The 6,946-nt window shown below is 42.5% G+C and overlaps 1 protein-coding gene across 1 annotated transcript in view; it reads left to right on the top strand.

The window, feature by feature from the left end:
* Window positions 1-2,166: 2,166 nt before the first annotated feature.
* SERPINB7 (serpin family B member 7) overlaps window positions 2,167-6,946 on the top strand; it is a 66,964-nt gene continuing 62,184 nt past the window's right edge. The window contains exon 1 of the mRNA XM_077777629.1: window positions 2,167-2,280. The gene's annotated coding sequence lies outside the window, so the exon portion shown is untranslated. The remainder of the gene's footprint in view (window positions 2,281-6,946) is intronic.

The following is a 6,946-nucleotide window of genomic DNA, read 5'->3' as shown; positions in this document are numbered from 1 at the left end:
CATTGAAGGATGGGGAAGACTTTATTTTCTAATAATAATGATATTATAAAGGAGCTATCTTGCTGCTCATACCATCCTAGCAATCCTTTATAAGCCCATTTGTCACATGGCATAAAGCCAAGAAGCCACCTTGGCCTACTTCACAGAATAACCCAATGGTACCCGGGCACAGAGAGTTTAACTGTGGAGCAGTGGAGAGGCCCGAAGCAACAATGATGGCTGGAGAAAAATAGGAGTTGTATCTTGGAATCTACTTTTCACTTTAAACATCCTAAGGAAACAATGACTGGAACCTGCCCAGTGAATGCTGGATCCTTCTACGTGAACCCGGTGTGTGCTGTGCAGGAGCTCAGGGGCATCACATAGACCAAGTACCGTGGCCATGACCATGGCCGAGCTGCCTGGCACTCCCTGGTCTCGGCCTCCATCTATTAAAAAGACTCAGAATGCATGGCTGCTCACAGGCAGTCCTCGAACCCCAAGGCCCACTTGAAGCGATGGGTACTGAGCCGGCGATGGTCATCATTTAGAGTCAAAGCCGAGAATAAGTCTCACAGAGGAGCCTTCAGAAACACCAGTGTGGGTGTGGGGCTAGGAGAGGAGGGCTTGGATTGACAGTGATGAAATCAGCCTGTGAGAGCAAAGCTGGGAGGGGCACTGGAGTCATTCTCCGAAGCCCCTTTGTAGGATGGGGAGCTTTTTAGGGTACCCTGGCTGGGATGGGGAGAGCACAGCTATTTTCACTCTTCAGAGAGCCAATATTATATGTCAATTATATCTCAGTAAAAAAAAAAAAATGGGCAAAGGACCTGGATAGACATTTCTCCAAAGAAGACCTCCAAATAGCCAACAGGTACATGAGAAGACGCTCAACATCACTAATCATCAGGGAAATGCAAATCAAAACCACCACGAGATAACCCCTCACACTTGTTAGGATGGCGATTTCGAGAAGAAAAGCACTAACCAGTGTGGGCAAGGATGTAAACAAAGGAGAAAAACTTATGCACAGCCAGTGAGAATGTAAATTGGTTTAGCCATTACTGGCAACAGTAGAGATTCCTCAGAAAGTTAAAAATAGAACTGTCAGAACCAGCAATCCCATTTCTGGATACATTTCCAGTGGACATGCAATCAGTGTATTGAAGATATATCTGTCCTCCCAGGTTCATTGCAGGACTATTCATAATGTCCAAGACAGGAAGACAACCCAAGTGTCCAGCACGGAGAGCCATGAAACTGTTCAATATGACACCATATAGGAGGATACGTGTCCTTATACGTTTTTCTAATCACATAGGACGTGCAGCACAAAGAGTGAACCCTAATGTAAACTATGGATTTTAGTTAATAACAATGTATTTAAGTAATTACAAATTTAATAGTAGTAGTAGTAGTAGTAGTAGTGTTGGCTCATCACTTGTAACAAATGTATGACACTAATCCCAGATGTTAATGGGAAATTCAGAGGAAGGGGCAAAGGGAGTAGATGGGAAGTCTTTTTGCTCCATTTTTCTATAAACCTAAAACTGCTCCAGAAAACTTAAAGACTAATAAACGATAACAACAACAGAAACAACAAAAAAAAGGAGGTGGGGAGGAAATCTCCTTCACCTTGATCTCAAAACCCAAAAAGTCTCTACTTTTTTCTTAGGTGTTTTCTGCTAGTATTTTGTTTTCATTTCTGTCGGTTTTATTCCCTTTCATACTTAAGCACTCTTCTGAGTTTATCCGAAGTCTTTTTTTTTTTCTTTCTTATTTCAAGAACACTGAGCCTCCAAATCAGTGTTTGGTTGTACAATGTCACAGTGACTCAGGCAAAATTGCTGCTTTCCTAAACGCATTCACATCCTCATCTTAATGCGCAGGGAAGCCTGAGACTCCCCCCTGGCCAATAAATAGCATCAAACCAGATTCCGAGTCCTTGTGCATCAGTGGGGCCTAGAACATCAGACTTTTCTCGGGTCTCTCTGTTCGGCATAGCCTTCTCCATGTGAAATTGCCGCACAGTTAAAAGACAAAGTGAAAAAAGAAATCACCACCTGGATAGTGGTACTGAGAGATTTGTCTGTGTGTTTACTGGTAAGTACCACTTTTCCCCTTGACGTCTAAATCCGTCATTTTTTTTTTCAGGAACAGAATGGAATGGCAGAAATGAAGACTTAATGGAGACCCACTCTTGGGAGGAAATCTCCCCTTGATCTTCTGCATTGAAGAATCTAGCTCCTTCTCCCAAGCTGTCCTTGGAGTGTCTGGATTAACGGGGAGACTATAATCCTGGTATGGCTGGCCCAGTCCTGGCTCACCTCTGTTGTCCTTGTGTAACCATCAACAGCTTCCCATTTCACGCTCCAAAGTATCCTGGTCGGATGATAAGTTACATGGTTTTCCTACCTTAATACTCCTGGATATTATATCATGGTCTGTGGTCATCCTGTTGAGTGGCTGTAAGTTACCTAGGGCACCAGAAAAGGGCAGCTGGTAAGAGGCTTCAGTTCCTCTGGTAGCAATTACACTGATGCTCAACCAGCTCTCGGTCTTTGATTTCATGCCCCGTGTTCCTTTGGTTCTCTTCCTGAGAGTGTCATACCCTTCTTGCTCTGGGGCCTTTCTGGGGGAAGTTTCTCCTTTCGTTTCTTTCCATTGGTGGCACTTGTTTTTTCCTTTGTGTCAGTAGAAAAAGCAGAGTTCAATGAGGCACCCAGCCCACCCTCAATCCAATGCAAAAAAGCACATATACCTCCAGTCCACCCCAGATTTGCTGCCCAAGGGTGAATGACTTTAAAAGATTCTTGTCACATCATTACTCATTGATAACCCTGGTTCATTTTGGAAGGTAGTATTTCTGGAGCACCTAAGTTCCAAGCCCAGTGTGTATTATTATATAAAATGAATACCAAAGAGCTTAAGAGCCTCAGTCCTTGTCTTCATAAGCAGGGAAGACAGACTTCAGAGCAGTCATGACACTTGGGTCAGAATGACACTGGGCACTATGAGAAGGCTGCGATGGGCAAGGGTATGTGTTGAGTGATGGGTGGGGGCCTACTAGTCAGAGCCCTATAAGCCATTTCAGGAAATGAGGACCTTCTTCTGAGGCAAATGACTTGATCAGATTTGCATTCTGGAAACATCACTTGAGCTCCCAAATGGCCACCTTTATAATGGGAACGGTGCAGTATAAGCTACATAAAACACATCATAAAGGAGCATTTTCCATGTTAATAATCATTTTGGCAGAAACAGGAGAGGTTAGAGTGTGGGTACAATGCCTGCTCATGGTTTGTTTCGGTTATATGTAGATAGCATCTTTGACAATTTAAGTGTGACAGTGCAGGTGCCATTAAGATGCTTAAATGGGTGATGGAATTGTCTAGTAATGTGGACATGAGTCAGAGTCACTCACAACAGCTCTAATACATCTGTGCTAAGAATCCCTCAGTCTAGTCCCCAAGAATCTTTGACCATCAGTGTGGAAAAGACTTATGTGAAGAGGTAGTAAGGCTGTTGGCTGACACTTGCCAGACTGGGGCTTGGCCAGGTTTCCAGGTTCTATATGCAATCTACAGATTTTTTTTTTGTAAATACTGCTTTCTGCTAATCACATCTTTAAGTCTTATGGAGCTTACGCCAGACTCACAGACCCGTTCTGCACTTGTTCTCATGGTTACTATGGGTCCTTCAGAATTCCACCTGTTACTTCCATGGTGCCCAGATCCCCTCTGGGACCCCCCACTTTTCCCTTCCTTGTGGTTGGCTCAGTGTGGAATCTGCTCCCCTCTCTCTGGTGCCACAGAAGTCACCTGTGATGTCACTAACAGATCCATGAAGGTGCCACCCTCTGTCGGTGCTGCGCCCAGAACTGCACTGGGTCAGGCCTGGACCTGCTGCCCCAGTCCTGTGGGCCCAAGGATTTGGTAAGAGGCGGCAATTCAGTGCCTGCAGTGGAGGCTGGGTCGGCAAGCTCTCGCCCCCTGTCTGCCATGTCCCATCCCGTCACTCCCAAGCCAGGCTGCATTGCTCTCCCAGTCTTGTTCAGGGATGATGCAGAGGCTATCTGAACTGTCACATGACACTTTTTTGTCCTGAGACTCCGGCTCGAGAGTGGGACATGACCCGAGCATACGCGTGGGCTGCTTGTCCAATTGCCCTTTCTCTCTGAACCTGAGCCACTGTCCTTATTCTCACGGACACCCTGACTCTCCTCCTGAACATGAATTCTCTCCAGGATGCTCCTTGGTTCCTGGTGCATATAAGGCTCCAGTGGGCTCTGCCACCACGTCTTCATGTGTCCCCATGCCACCTGAATTCCTGCGTGGACCACAGGTCCATCTGTGGCTCTGGCCACACTCCCAGTTTTCACTTACAGATATCAACCTCCAGACTTCTAACTTGCAGCCCTGTTACACAGTCACAATCCTTCTTGTCGTTTCTGCTTTTCTCGTTAACACTTGTCACTCTCATATACTTTATTTATTAACTTGGCTTAGTGACAGTCTTCTCCCACTAGTATGTGAACTTCATAAGGGCTGGGGTATTTTTTTTAATTTTTTTTTTTTTGTTGTCTCAGTGCCAATAATGCATAGAGAATAATAGATGCTCAATAAATTTCAGTTGAATCAATTATGGAATTAATTCCTTAAATACTTCAATAGTTTGAGTGTCTACTATGTTCTTGATTTGGAATGCTCAATGAAGGGCATTCGTTGCTCTGAATGAGATATGCTAGATGGGGGCTAATGCAGTGAACTTGGCCAGTAGCAGAGCTCATGCACCCCAACATTAATGCAGCATTATCAACAATAGCCAAACTATGGAGACAGCCCAAATGTCCCCCGACTAACAAATGGATAAAGAAGAGGTGGTATATAAATATAATGGAATATTACTCAGCCATAAAAAAGAACAAAATCTTGCCATTTGCAACAATGTGGATGGAGCTAGAGTGTTTTATGCTGAGCAAAATAAGTCAGTCAGAGAAACACAGATACCATATGACTTCACTCATGTGTGGAATTTAAGAAACAAAACAGATGAACATATGGGAGGGAGAAAAAGAGAGAGGGAAACAAACCGTAAGAGACCCTTAACAACTTAAAGACAGAGAACAAACTGAGGGTTAATGGAAGGAGGTGAGGGGGGGATGGACTGGAGAGTGGTGAGTGTTAAGGACGGCACTTGTGATGAGCACTGGTGTTGTTTGTAAGTGAGAAACCACTAAAGTCTACTCCTGAAACCAAAATTGCACTGTATGTTAACTAACTAGAATTTAAATAAAAAAGTTGGGGGAGAAAAAGCTGAATAAAATTTAGCTGAAGTAACTGGAAAATCTGGTTACATTACGTAATACTTTGAAACTCTGTTTTGGAGATGACAGAAGACTCTTGAATCAAATCTCTATTTTGGTATCTGNGACAGCTTTGTAGTAGAGGCTAAAGTCTGGGATGGTGATGCCTCCCGTTTTGGTTTTATTCTTCAGTATTACTTTGGCTATTTGGGTTCTTTTGTGGTTCCATACAAATTTTAGGGTAGTTTGTTCTAGTTTTGAGAAGTATGCTGGTGCAATTTTGATTGGAATTGCATTGAATGTGTAGATTGCTTTGGGTAGTAATGACATCTTAACTATATTTATTCTTCCAATCCATGAGGATGGAATGTTTTTCCATTTCTTTGTGTCTTCTTCAATTTCCTTCATAAGTTTTCTATAGTTTTCATCATACAGATCTCTTGTATCCCTGGTTAGGTTTATTCCTAGGTATTTTATGGCCTTTTGTGCAACTGTGAATGGGATCAGCTTCTTGAGGGTAGTTCTATTTTTAACTTTTTGAGGAACCTCCACACTGTTCTCCCGAGTGGCTGCACCAGTTTGCATTACCCCCAACAATGTAAGACCCTTTCTTCACATCCTCGCCAACACCTGTTGTTTCTTATGTTGTTTATTTCAGTCATTCTGACAGGTGTGAGGTTAGGGTTAGGGTTAAGATGTGTAAAGAACATAATCTGCTTATGGGAGACCATGATGACAGTAATGGCAGTGAGAACTAGTATTTATTGAGGTATTACTACAAGCCAGGCATCATTTTAAGCATTTTACCAATTTGATCCCCACAACTGTATGTGATGTCACTCGGTCACCTGGACTGAGTACGAATGTCAGTAACTTACCTAAGGTCATCCTGTTGGTTTTAGAGGTAAGATTTGAGCCCCAGCACCTTGACTTTAAGGTCTGTGTTCTGTCCTCTGAGCCATTACTCTAATGCTACTTGGTAAATTTTTGAAAATTGGAGGGGGGTGATTAGATGGGCAATTTAGAGCTTGGGTTCTAACTCTGCTTCTGCCACAGCTCCTCTTAAAATCGTATAGTCCTTAAACACTTTGGGCTGACACTTGCTTAAGGGCTATTGATGTATTGGTGCAGCTCCCCTTCCTATCACTAGATGGCAGACTTGGTGGCGGGAGGGAGGAGAGGGTGTGGTAATTGTATGGTATTTAATTTGTAAATCTCTATCCTATTGGTAAAATAGTTTATGGGCTATTTCAGTTGGCATTATAAATATTTATTAAATTTTTACTCATTAAATTTCTTCAGTTTGTATTTAATGGTTCCCCTTTTCCTTTCTATTTGTTCACTATATACAGTATCTAAAAAGGAATATAAGTCAGATAGAGAGTTTAGCTATCTCACTCATGACAATGACTAGAACAGTATCTGGCCTATAGCCAAGAATCAAAATGATTGGAGGTTTTCTTTTCTTTTTTCATGTTGTAAGGATTTCCTTTTTGTTTTTATTTTGAACAAGTGGTCGTGTTATAGAAAAGTTGTAAGCATAGTATAAAGAATTGCCTTATATCTGTCACTCCGTTTCCTGTAATGTCAACATGTACAGCTATCGAGAATAAGAAATTAACATTGGTACAGTCTTCATAAATTAAACTATAAACCTTATTT

This window comes from Crocuta crocuta, unplaced genomic scaffold (assembly GCF_008692635.1).
Source record: "Crocuta crocuta isolate KB4526 unplaced genomic scaffold, BGI_CrCroc_1.0 scaffold36, whole genome shotgun sequence".
NCBI lineage: Eukaryota > Metazoa > Chordata > Mammalia > Carnivora > Hyaenidae > Crocuta > Crocuta crocuta.
The sequence above is the reverse complement of the archived record's forward strand: the minus strand, read 5'-3'. Positions and strand labels throughout refer to the sequence as shown.